This window comes from Triticum dicoccoides, chromosome 7B (assembly GCF_002162155.2).
Source record: "Triticum dicoccoides isolate Atlit2015 ecotype Zavitan chromosome 7B, WEW_v2.0, whole genome shotgun sequence".
In the NCBI taxonomy this organism is placed as follows: Eukaryota; Viridiplantae; Streptophyta; class Magnoliopsida; order Poales; family Poaceae; genus Triticum; species Triticum dicoccoides.
In genome coordinates, this window is record NC_041393.1 from 748,562,615 (window position 1) to 748,574,887 (window position 12,273).

Below are 12,273 nucleotides of genomic sequence, written 5' to 3' on the forward strand. Positions count from 1 at the left end.
GTAATCATCCTTGATTTCTCTGCAACATGGTGTTCTTCCAATCCACTGGCATCACCCTGTGAGAATGATAAGAGATATTAGATCATTAGATGCTACACTTGACAGTAAGAGAAATTATTGATACTTGGATGTGGACAATTAAGTAGTTCGGACACACATGCATCAGTTCTGAGGTGTATATATCCACATGATTAATTTGTAACTCTTATAGTACGTGTATATAGTGAGAAGAGAAACATCAAGCATCAGATATTGAATGCATCGATGCACGTACTATACATAGATGACTAATTCAAGATGCACGTGCTATACATAGATGACTAATTCAATTATATTTATATCTGGTCGGTAACTAGCAACATACCTATCCAATCATGATTCATGAGTACAGATGTATATATAAATGTAAACTAATCTGATCGGCATGTGATTTGTAACTAGCAAGTAGCAGCACACATATAAAAGGCATATATCAGTAAAACTAATCCATATGTGCAAAGAGGATACATGCTGGTAATATATACTAATATACATCAGAGAATTGTTGGTACAACTGCGTACCTAAACTTCTTGCTCCTGATGCAGTTGATCAGCCTCTTATTCAATATCCGTTCCTTTATTATCCTATGTATCAGCAGCATGCAATTTAAGGAAAATATTGTTATTACTTTAGAGAAATAAAATAGCAGTAATGTTGAAGAGGTAATCAGACATACTTGCATAGCTAGCCTCTCCCCTAAAGTTGAAGTACTCATGGTATAATCGAAATTGTCATCATCACTGTCAGCTTCTGCTTGTTGCTACAAAGTCCAGGGAAAATATTGGCATTAGATCATGTATAGGTCATTAATGATCATGAAGGCAAGTCTCTTCCAAAATGAGTAAGAGTGGTAGAGAGGGCAGAGCCTTACCTTTTCGTCAAGCTGTTCCTCAAGACTCATATTAGCAACAAGTGTTTCCACAACCTCCAGATCGTTCACAATAGAACCAAGTCTATCCCCTTTTTTATTGTTATTTTTCCTAGATGCAGCAACCCAGTCTTTTGTACATATTAATGCTTCTACCACATAGGGGTCAAGACGACTGCGGAATGGATCAATAACACGACCACCGGCACTGAAAGCTGCTTCTGAGGCAACAGTGGACACTTGTATGGCCAAAACATCACGAGCAAGCATCGATAACACAGGATATACATCTTGATGTGTTTTCCACCATGATAAGATATCAAAGTTCTCAAAAGCAACTTTTGAAAGCCTTACTGTAACTTCTGCCATGTACTTATCCAAGTCAGTGTCACCTTCATTGGACCCATGAGTGCCCTGCTGAGACAGAAAATAATCATCTTCATCTTCTACCATAAGATCAGTATTGCCTTCTTGGGAAGTGGTAGTACAGCTAGGTCCATCACTGCTCTGTGCATATTCATTCTGATATGCTTGGTACATCTGCTTCACAGCAATAATCAACTCTTCTACTTTACCACGATACAGTAGTTCCCCATGAACCTTTCTCATGTAATGTTCAATTCCACTTCTCTTGTATCTAGGGTCAAGAAAGAAGGCAACTGCAAGAGCAAGATTTGACTTCCTCCAGTACTTATCAAATTTAGTTTGCATAGAACCTGCCATCTTTTTAATAGTAGTATCACTACTTTTACGCCAACCAGAAATTAAAGCCTTGATCTCACAGAAGCCTTTGTAGAATAAGCTTGCTGTTGGATATTGATTACCTGATAGCAGAGTAGTGAGATCATCAAACTTCTTCAAGCATCTACAAAGGGTAAGCGCCTTGTCCCAATCATCAGCTGTTGGAGCAAACTTGTCAAACTTCTTTTTGTCAATCTCATGCAACCTATCAAAGGCCTTCTTATAATATAGGGCATCACTCAACATGTGGTAGGTAGAATTCCACCTTGTTTGGACATCCAGCCATAGACCTTTTTCTGTGGACAACCCACACTGAGATGCACACTTATAGAATTCCTCCTCCAACTGAGGCCACTATTTCATTTTTAACTGTGTTACGGTTCTTCAGAGGAAATGAAGGGCGCAAGGATTTGATGAAGTCACGGAAGTATTCATGCTCAACAATATTGAAGGGATATTCATGCATGATTATTTCCAAGTAGAGCTTTCTCAAGGAAGACTCTTGATCATACTTATAAGCCTCAACAGCAACAGAACCATGTTCCTTCTTCTCTACTTTGAGCAACTGTTGGCCTGACTTCACACTATGCATCTTAATATGGCTCAAAAAGACTGATGTCCCATTCCTGCTATTTCTCCTTGCATCATAAGTGCAGTACTTGCATTTAGCCCATTCTTCCTTAACTTTCTTGCCATCTACCTCCACCATCTTGAAAAACTTATCAAAATGGTCCCAACATTCTGATGTGGTCTTCTTTTGTTTCTTCCCTACAGGCTCATCTACTCCAGCATCCTGATTATCACCCTCCAGATTAATCACTTCATTGGCAGCTTCATTGCCACTGCCAATATTCGGCGGTTCTTCATCTTGACTTTCAGCTGGGGGTGATACAACCATACTCTGAACTGCACTTGTTCTTGCAGATGTTGATCTTTTCCCCAATATCTTTTTCAGACGATCTATAAAAAGAATAACAATACAGAAGTAATCAGTCACTTTTTATTGATCAAAGGAATTAATACTTAGAAGGATCGGCAAGCAAGACATTAAACAACATAAATTCAATGTTTTGTAGTCTATTAAGATAAAGCCTACTCGGCTACTACAAACTTGCCCAATGTCATGTATGGGTGTCGATCATGGCCGCGAGCAACACTGATTTTTCTCTGCATGGTGATCTAAACTTAATAGTATATGTGGGTGCCGAAGTGAAGTGGCATGCTGCAGTTTGCCTGCAACTGAAGCTAACTTACACATGTGCCAGAATGGTTTTCTATCCTGCTGAGTTGAATCAGCTGGGTGCGTCGGTTCAATGTTTAAATCAGGTTGTGTTGCCAAGTGCCCAAGTGGATCTTGTATAAATGTTCAGGAATTTGTGTACAGGATCTTGTATAAATGTTCAGGAATAAGTGTTGGCCGAAACCAAATACTACTGTCTCTTTCTGTCTCCTCTGTTTTTCAGTTACTCTGTTTTTGTCTGAAAGTCTGAAGCATACGTCTTTCTGAAACACAGCAGTGTGTGAGTCCATAAAAAGAAGACAGAGACGAGAGAGATTGTGAGGGTCTGATGATTCAGCAAGACGTGTAGGTGCAAGAAGCTAACCCAAGGCCCAAGCAAGCAAGCAATCGGATTGATTTCTAGAGCTAGCTACTGGATTCATTGCTTTCAACTTGGTGAGTTTAGAGGAGTATGTGCGTACGTGCTACTGGTCAAGTTCTATCAGCGTGTTACCAATGGCGAGCTGCGTCGATGCGAACCCATGTCGGATCCATGCAGATCGCCATCAAGATTCAAGGCGACGGACGTTTCCCATCGTCGCTTCCAGGCTGCCGATCATGGCCGTGAGAAGCGTCGACCATGCCCGTCGAGGCTCTATGATGTTGGAGTGCCTTTTGCCGTGGTGTGGGCGTGCTGCTGCTCACGGCGTCCATTGACAGCCGGACATGATCATAGATAGGATCATCGCTGCTCTAACTTGCGCAAGACTACGTGCATCTAAGAATTCACTTACCTTTGTTGTTGGCACCAACTGATTGGCCACGGGCATCTTTGACCATCGTTCAACCACCGGACTATCGAGAGATCAGAGATGCAGCTGGCGGCCGGGGAGAAGCAACAATGCAAGATGGCGATGGAGAGAGGGATATGATATGATGCGCTATCGCCGTCGGCCGATGTGCTACCAATTTTACAAGCGGTGATTGCGTACGAGATTATGGTAGAGTATATGGGGTGACTGCAAATCAACAATTATTAACTTAAATGGGTGGACATATGGACCAGCTCGTCTGGGCTTATTTTATCGGATATAATCCGGTTTTCTTACCTTGGATAATCCGCAGAAAATAGCGGATAATCCACATCCGTCGGATACTAGTGATACCATATCCGCCGGATATCCGATTGATCGAAATCCGTATCCGCATCCATATCCGGCGGATTCACATAATTGCATACCATATCCTCAAAAACGGATGCGGATGCGGATTCGGCGCGGAAATTATCCGTACCATTTACATCCCTACATGTGAGGCATAATCCAATTGAAAATTAAAATCATGATGATAATTTTCATGGTTATCATTATTCTTTATAGCATACATGTCATCACAATAATCATCATAGATAGCAACTTTGTTCTTATAATCAATTGAAACCTCTTCCAAAATAATAGAATCATTACTAAATAAAGTCATGACCTCTCCAAATCCACTTTTAACATTATAATAAAATTCAACACCCTTCGAAATAGTGGGATCATTACTTCCTAAAGTTGACACTCTTCCAAACTCACTTTCATCAATATAATCATCGTAAATAGGAGGCATGCTTTCATCATAATAAAATTCCTCATCAAAACTTGGGGGACTAAACAGATCATATTCATCAAACATAGCATCCCCAAGCTTGTGGCTTTGCATATCATTAGCATCATGGATATTGAAAGAATTCATACTAACAACATTGCAATCATGCTCATCATTCAAAGATTGTATTCCAAACATTTTATTGACTTCTTCTTGTAACACTTGAGCACAATTTTCCTTTCCATCATTTTCACAGAAGATATTAAAAAGATGAAGCATATGAGGCAATCTCAATTCCATTTTTTTGTAGTTCTCTTCTATAAACTAAACTAGTGATAAAACAAGAAACTAAAAGATTTGATTGCAAGATCTAAAGATATACCTTCAAGAACCCACCTCCTTGGCAACGACGCCAGAAAAGAGCTTCCTTGACGGGGATGTGAGTGCCACTTACCTAGTCTCCCCGGCAACGGCGCCAGAAAAGAGCTTGATGTCTACTACGCAACCTTTTTCTTGTAGACTTGTGTTGGGCCTCCAAGCGCAGAGTTTTGTAGGAAAGTAGCAAATTTCCCTCAAGTGGATGACCTAAGGTTTATCAATTCGTGGGAGGCATAGGACGAAGATGGTTTCTCTCAAACAACCCTGCAACCAAATAAAAAAGAGTCTCTTGTGTCCCCAACACAACCTATACAATGGTAAATTGTATAGGTGCACTAGTTCGGCGAAGAGATGGTGATACAAGTGTAATATGGATGGTAGATATAGTTTTCTGTAATCTGAAAATATAAAAACAGCAAGGTAATTAGCAACAAAAGCGAGCAAAAACGGTATTGCAATGCTTGGAAACAAGACCTAGGGTTCATACTTTCAGTATTGCAAGTTCTCTCAACAATGATAACATAATTGGATCATATAACAGTTCCTCAACATGCAACGAAGAATCACTCCAAAGTTTCTATGGAGAATGTAGGACGAAAACGTGCATCAAGATTACCCCAATGTCACCTCGGGAATCCGCGAGTTGAGTGCCAAAACATACATTAAGTGAATCAACAGAACATCCCATTGTCACCAAAGATATCCCATCGCTAGACATACATCAAGTGTTCTCAAATCCAATACTCAGTCCAACATAATGAAACCTCAAAGAGCAAAACTCAATTCATCACAAGAAGATAGAGGGAAGAACACCATAAGATCCAACTATAGTAACAAAGCCCGCGATACATCAAGATCATGCCAAATCAAGAACACGAGAGAGAGAAAGAGAGAGAGAGAGAGAGAGAGAGAGAGAGAGAGAGGGCGCCGGGATGATGAAGATGGACACCAGTGATGGTTTCCCCCTCCGGCAGAGTGCCGGAAAAGGCTCCCGATTGGTTTTTCGTGGATATAGAGGCTTGCGGCGGTGGAGCTCCCGATCTAGGTTTATTTCTAGGGGTTTCTGGATTTATAGGAATTTTTTGGTGTCGGCTTCACGTCAGGAGGTCCACGAGTCAGCGACAAGGCAGGGGGCGCGCCCTAGGGGGGTGTGCGCGCCCTCCACCCTTGTTGTTGACTCGGGACTCTTTGGCACAACTCTTGTGCTTCGGGGGCTTCTTCTAGTCCATAAAAATCACCATAAATTTTCAGCTCGTTTGGACTCCATTTGATATTCCTTTTCTGCAAAACTCAAAAACAAGGAAAAAGACATAAACTGGCACTGGGCTCTAGGTTAATAGGTAAGTCCGAAAAATAATATAAAATAACATATAAATACATATAAAACATCCAAGATGGATAATATAATAGCATGGAACAATAAAAAATTATAAATACGTTGAAGACGTATCAGGGATGTCCATCGGTGCCATGGTCGAGAAAATTGCAACAAACGAGCCACATTATGTGTGTTGTTACCTCCAACTTAGGCCGAGTTGCCAACATCAACTATGCCAGGCACAACGGAGTACGCCTTACCATCTAGTTCAATATAAAAGTGTGTGCTAGCTGCATGTGGAAAAAACTTCGCTGGAGGGTGTGTGTGGAAGGACCCATTCTTTATATATTTGAAGAATTCAACACATGTAGCTCAATTCAGTTACCTTTTGCATCATCCAAGTGACGCAAAGCAGTTCAGGTCGTCCATTCTCCATTTGACATCTTCCATTCCTTTACCACTTCTCGGGATTATGATAAAGTGGTCGACGTGCAAAGTTCCAAGCGTCATTGTTCTCCTTCTCGGCAAAAGGCAATAGTGAACAGCCACTCTGTTTTACTTTTCTTTCGTTCCTATCCCTTCTCTAAGGCTATACAACCAAGGACCAGGAGCCTTGGCATTCTACTTGTATTGGGCTAAATCCTAGCTGGCAATGTTCCTGGCCGGCCCTTAGGTGATTCTAAACTTATCGTATTTTCCTTGCAATCAAGCTATAGTATCACTAAGTTTTGTTTTTAGTGAGTAGTTGTTTGGATTTAGTTCTTCAAACCAAACGGGGCTGACATTCGGTAATCAGAGCTTGGCTTATTTCTGAGCGATGAGCTGATCTGAGTGCCAAAGAGGAATTGCTAGTCATAAAATCCTTCTCTTCTCCCCTGATCCCAACGTCGGTGTGTTCCCCAGCAGTGCTACTGGTGGTGGATTCATTCGACAGAGATTTGGTTAGATGGTGGTTTCAAAAAAAAATCCTTCTTTGGCTGTAAAATCCCACCCTCCCTCCCAAATCTAGTGTACTTAAGGCTACCTGACATAGATAGCGGTGCTCAGCGGGGGAAGAATCTATCTTACAAAGACTGGTTGTAGCAAAAGCGGCGGTAAAATCCCCTCATTGCCCGACAGATCAATGAAGTCACAAGGTAACAAGGTACTCTATCATGTTATGAAATCCTTGCTAGTAGTTGAGATATGAGATCATGGGTGGTGATGGTGACTCTCAACTCACAGAAACTTCAAGTTTCAGTCTCCACAACTGGGTGTTAATAACTTGAAAACCAATACAAAATTGGACAAACATGAGTTTGGGGATTTCTGAGAGCATGACAATACCAACTTCGAGAGTGTCTAGATAAAACCCAGAGAAAACCCACCCCATACACCTAAAGGAGGATGTAATAGTGCCAAGAGTCACTCCCCAAGGTCCTCTAATATAATATGTTGAAACTCCTCACACTGCTAGATCAATGATAACCCACAAGTATAGGGGATCTATTGTAGCCATTTTTGATAAGTAAGAGTGTTGAACCTAACAAGGAGAAAAAGGAATTGGATGATGGAAACTAGTAAGGAATCACTATAAAATCTGGAAAGACTGTTTTATGGTTTGTTTGATCATTATAGTAATTGCAAGGATACGAATTGTAACAAAAATGCAATAACACGGAAAGTATACCAATTCTTAATTGTTCCAAGTACAAGCCATTCTTTTACTTATAGGGATCAAAATATTTGCTATCACTCATTTTGCAAATTAAGCCAATGATCTCTTGGGCATACTAGACAATAGTATAGTTGTTAGTAGTATATTTTACTATCTTAGGAATTCATCTTCCGAGCATAGGGTGGTCGCCTATTTACCCGCCAATGGACGAGCCCTGGCCTTGCCATTTCTGCTGAAAATATTGTATAAATAGTAATGTTTGCATAATTTATTGGATATCCCAGGACATTTAGAAAGAAAGAACTAGTTATGCACCTGGCCTATGGACGAACCCTGGCCTTGCCATTCATGCTGGATTTGTCCATTCCCTTGACTTCAGTAGTCAATCTGCTCAAATCTATATTTAATGGTCTTAACCCCATTGACCCATTTAACGCATCATTATAGTTTTACAACTACAGGGAAGAAGTTGCGGAATTAACTAGTTGTATTCATCGTATTCCCTTATCGACAACAAGTGTGTTTTTCGGTCATTGATTTTCCTGTTACCTTGATATTCACACTCATTCCAAGTTACAGAATTCTAACTACCTGCATTTACCAAATCTTGACATTGTGAAACATCTCGCCGCTCCCCTCACCATTCATTTTGTCTCGAAACATGAAAAGGTATCGCATTAGATGTTAATTAAAAGCTAGCTTGAATCAACAAAAACCACACACAACTCTTGCTACGCAAATGGCACATAGTGAGCTGCATACATACCTATATTCACGTTATCGGCTTATCACGGGCAGGCAATTAATCAAATTTTAATTGTCTAACCTACCTTAATCCTTTACCCACATCTATATATTTTCGCAAAAATGGACCTATTTGCAAACTAACCGTACATTCCATGCTCCTATATTTTAAATCTATCCCTGATTCTATTCTTGATTTCCCCCTTATCTCGACTCCAGAAATCATCTATATATCGCACTATAACTGCATTTACCCACACTCTTATTCCTTTCATGCTCCTCGAGAACAGTGTGAACCATGAAACTTCACATCTCAGTCTGATCCATCCGATATATGTAAAACATGGAAGGAACGTGTGTTTAGTATTGAATGTGACCTAAAATTACATACCTTGTTTTCTTCACATCATTGAGCCAATAAGAAAACACAGAACCAGTTGGTAAACTAATAGTATCTTCACCTTCAGTCCTGTTTCATGGAACTATATCGACAACTCATCACTTTTATGTCACCGTATCACATTATCACAAGTATTGTCTTACTGCATTTTTCCTTCCATTCACAATGTGCTCATCATGAGAATTGAAGCAATCATGCACCTCTTCCAGTTTCTTTTGCACATCTATTTACATATATTCCATAAGAAGAGAACGTTCCAATGTAAAATTTCAAAGGTCAACTAGAAACAGTAATTGTTTCCATACAATAGAGATGTGACTACTTACGCTAGATCGCTAGGGATGGAAGCACGTGAAGGGAAGGATGGAAATGGTCACAGTAGTTGGAAAGGGGTGCATTTTTCCTATAAGAATGGCTTGTCCTTATCAACTCTGTGGGCTGTCACATGGTTCATCACATGATGTCCTTCTTCCACGCGCCAAATGAAGTTGAATGTATTTGTGTGGGTGCTTATTATTGATAGTTTTAATACATGAAATATCTTGAAGCGGAGACACTTTAATTCTGGTAAATATTAATTACTCTTGTGTCCTCTGTACAACTAATGCTGAAGATAGCGTTGAACACCTCATTTCTATTGGCCCTTTAGCATTTTTCTTGTTGGACACGCTTCAAATCTAGTGGTTTCCGAATGCCACGCGGATTGCTTCAGTACCAAGCTAAAGTGTTGTTTGTTGGTAACCTATTTCTTGAAATCTTTATTACCATGGCTTGGAATTTGGAAGGAGCTTAATAATTACATTTTTAGGTCAGTTCTTGCAGCTTGTATAGTTTATCCCTAACAAAAAGAACTAGATAGCACATCACGGAACTAGAGCTCCTAATTGCAAACTTATATGCTGAAGGAGGCCAGGGTCAGTGGGATGATGTAGAGCCAGAGGACTAATGGTGTAGTGGTGTAGAGGCCGTAGGCGATTCGAGAGCCTCAGGGAAGCCACATGATGATGCCTCCACCGACCAAAACTGGCTTGTTGCCGGCTGCCGCCAAGGTAATTGAGGCCACGGTGTCTCCTTCCCACCTCTGATCTTCGGTCACGAGGCGTCTTGACAAGCAAGATGAGTAAGGATGGAGCGGATGAAGAAAATGTGGTCGTCCTCGGCTTAATCACCTGGAACCAGACGCAGTTACCATGCACAGAACACGCGCAAAAATCACCTAGCTCCAACTAGGGGGTGGAGGGCGAGCATCGACTGCACGGTGAACTCAGTAGTCTATGTGCATTGCAAATGATGATAGTTCTTATTCTTACTTGGTTGCTCACTTGTTCTGCATTTTACAAGTTTCAGAAATATTGGCCAATCGGGCAAACTGTGCCATGCTGTTGCAATGTAATAAAGTCGCAAATCTTTATCCAGGCAAGCATGAACAATCCAGCAAAAACTGTCACCATGCAGTTAAGTCGCAAATCATTAATTCTGCAGCACATTTACATTCCTCCAGGAGAGCATATCTTCAGCACGTTTCTACCCCCCATAACGCAAGATTTTAGACACCAAAAATATCATGACATTAAAGGCCCTGCCAGTACATCTCCTGAAACACGACCATGTTTCTTTCTTTTAATCGTGGTAGCAATCAGGGAACTACCAGGCACGCGGCTGTGCTGTACTTAAGTGCCGTAATACACACAACAAGCTGCTCATTTCTCTAAACACATGCAACTTACGATCTGCAGCGACGAACTGAACAACCACAGAGATCAAACGAAGGCCTATGGAAGAGACTTAGAGACCCCTACTGAATAACAAATTCAATCACTACAAATAAAAATGCCTTATTCATCAAAAATAATTATTAAAAGTGCCCTGGCTCAGAGAGCATGGCGAATAGCTGAATGTCTCATCTTCACGATGCCACTGTAGAATTTAACCATGCAGAAACTAATAAAACGAGACGAGACGAGATCGACGCTAGCTGGCCATGCACTCCGACGATCCTCATCCAGCTTACATGGGAGGGAACTGACTCCAATCGAACTCCAGATTGAACGACTGCATCTGCATCATCGTATCATCGCCGGTGAAGCCAGCCCCTTCGTGGCCACCAGCGTAGCCACCGTAGACCAGGGTGCCCAGATCCCCTCCGGAGCTCAGCAGTGTGCCCTCCTGCCGCTGCACTGGCGCCTGATGCAGCGCTGTAGACCCCATGTCTACGTTGCCGGTGGTGACCCATGGAGCTCGGGGCGGCGCCTGGTACATGGGAGGGAAATGACTCGAACCAAACTCCAGATTGAAGGACTGCATCTGCATCACCGTATCACCACCGGTGAAGCCGGCCCCGTCGTGACCACCAGCGTAGCCACCGACCAGGGTGCCCTCCGTCTGTTGCTCTGGCGCCTGATACAGCACCGGAGACCCCATGTCTATGATGCCGGTGGTGACGCATGGAGCTGGCGGCAGCGCCTGGGAATGAGTTTTCCCCATGCGTTCGCCCATGCTCTTGATCATCTCCTCCACCTTGTAGCCAACGCGGGCGAGCTGCTCCACGCTGAGGCCAACGAGGCCCGGGAGGTTCCCTTCCATGATCTGTTGCAGGAGGTACCTGGTCTCGCGGTCCTGGCACTCGCGCCGGGACTTGTCGACCTGCTCCTGGAGCTTGGCGATGCGCTCGGTGAGTAAGCCCTCCTGGTCCATCGTCTTCTTGCAACGCCGCAGCTCCGGCACGCTCTTGAATCCATTCAGGATACCCACCGCCTTGTCAGGGGAAGGGAACACCTCGGGCGCCGCCTCGCCCTCGCCGTACACCACCACGCAGGTCTCGACGTCGCACAGCTTCCCCAGCTCGCCCGCCTTCTTCATCAGCCCCTTCAGACGCTGCTTGTACCTAGAGCGCCGGGTCGAGTCGTCGCGGACGTACCCCAGGGTCACCTTCTTGGGAAGCCGACCCATCGCCGGCCGGCCAAGGGATAAATTAATAAAACTAGCGAAGTAATGGAATGTCGTTGTTGGTTTAGCTAGGCAGGGAAGGAGGGGTAGATTTTATAGTGGAGGGATCGCCTATGGATTAATTTCATGATATGATATGGCGACAGATATATAGGAAGAATATTGCATAAGATTTGGTGCCTTAATTGTGCCCCTCTGTAATTTTGGCGTCCTTTTAAACCTTCCTTCTAGTATCACTCTGTAATTTTGGCATCCATTTAAACCTGTTAACTTTGGGAAACACTTTCAACCCGTCCTCTGATTCTTTCCAATCTTGAGACGAGGCCAGGGGCGTTGATTTTCTTTTACATGATTACATCCGCACGGCTGTTA

At 42.6% G+C, this 12,273-nt stretch overlaps 1 pseudogene; it reads right to left on the reverse strand.

The window, feature by feature from the left end:
- Nucleotides 1-10,298: 10,298 nt before the first annotated feature.
- On the reverse strand, nt 10,299-11,904 carry LOC119337055 (annotated as a pseudogene).
- Between the last annotated feature and the right edge of the window lie 369 nt (nt 11,905-12,273).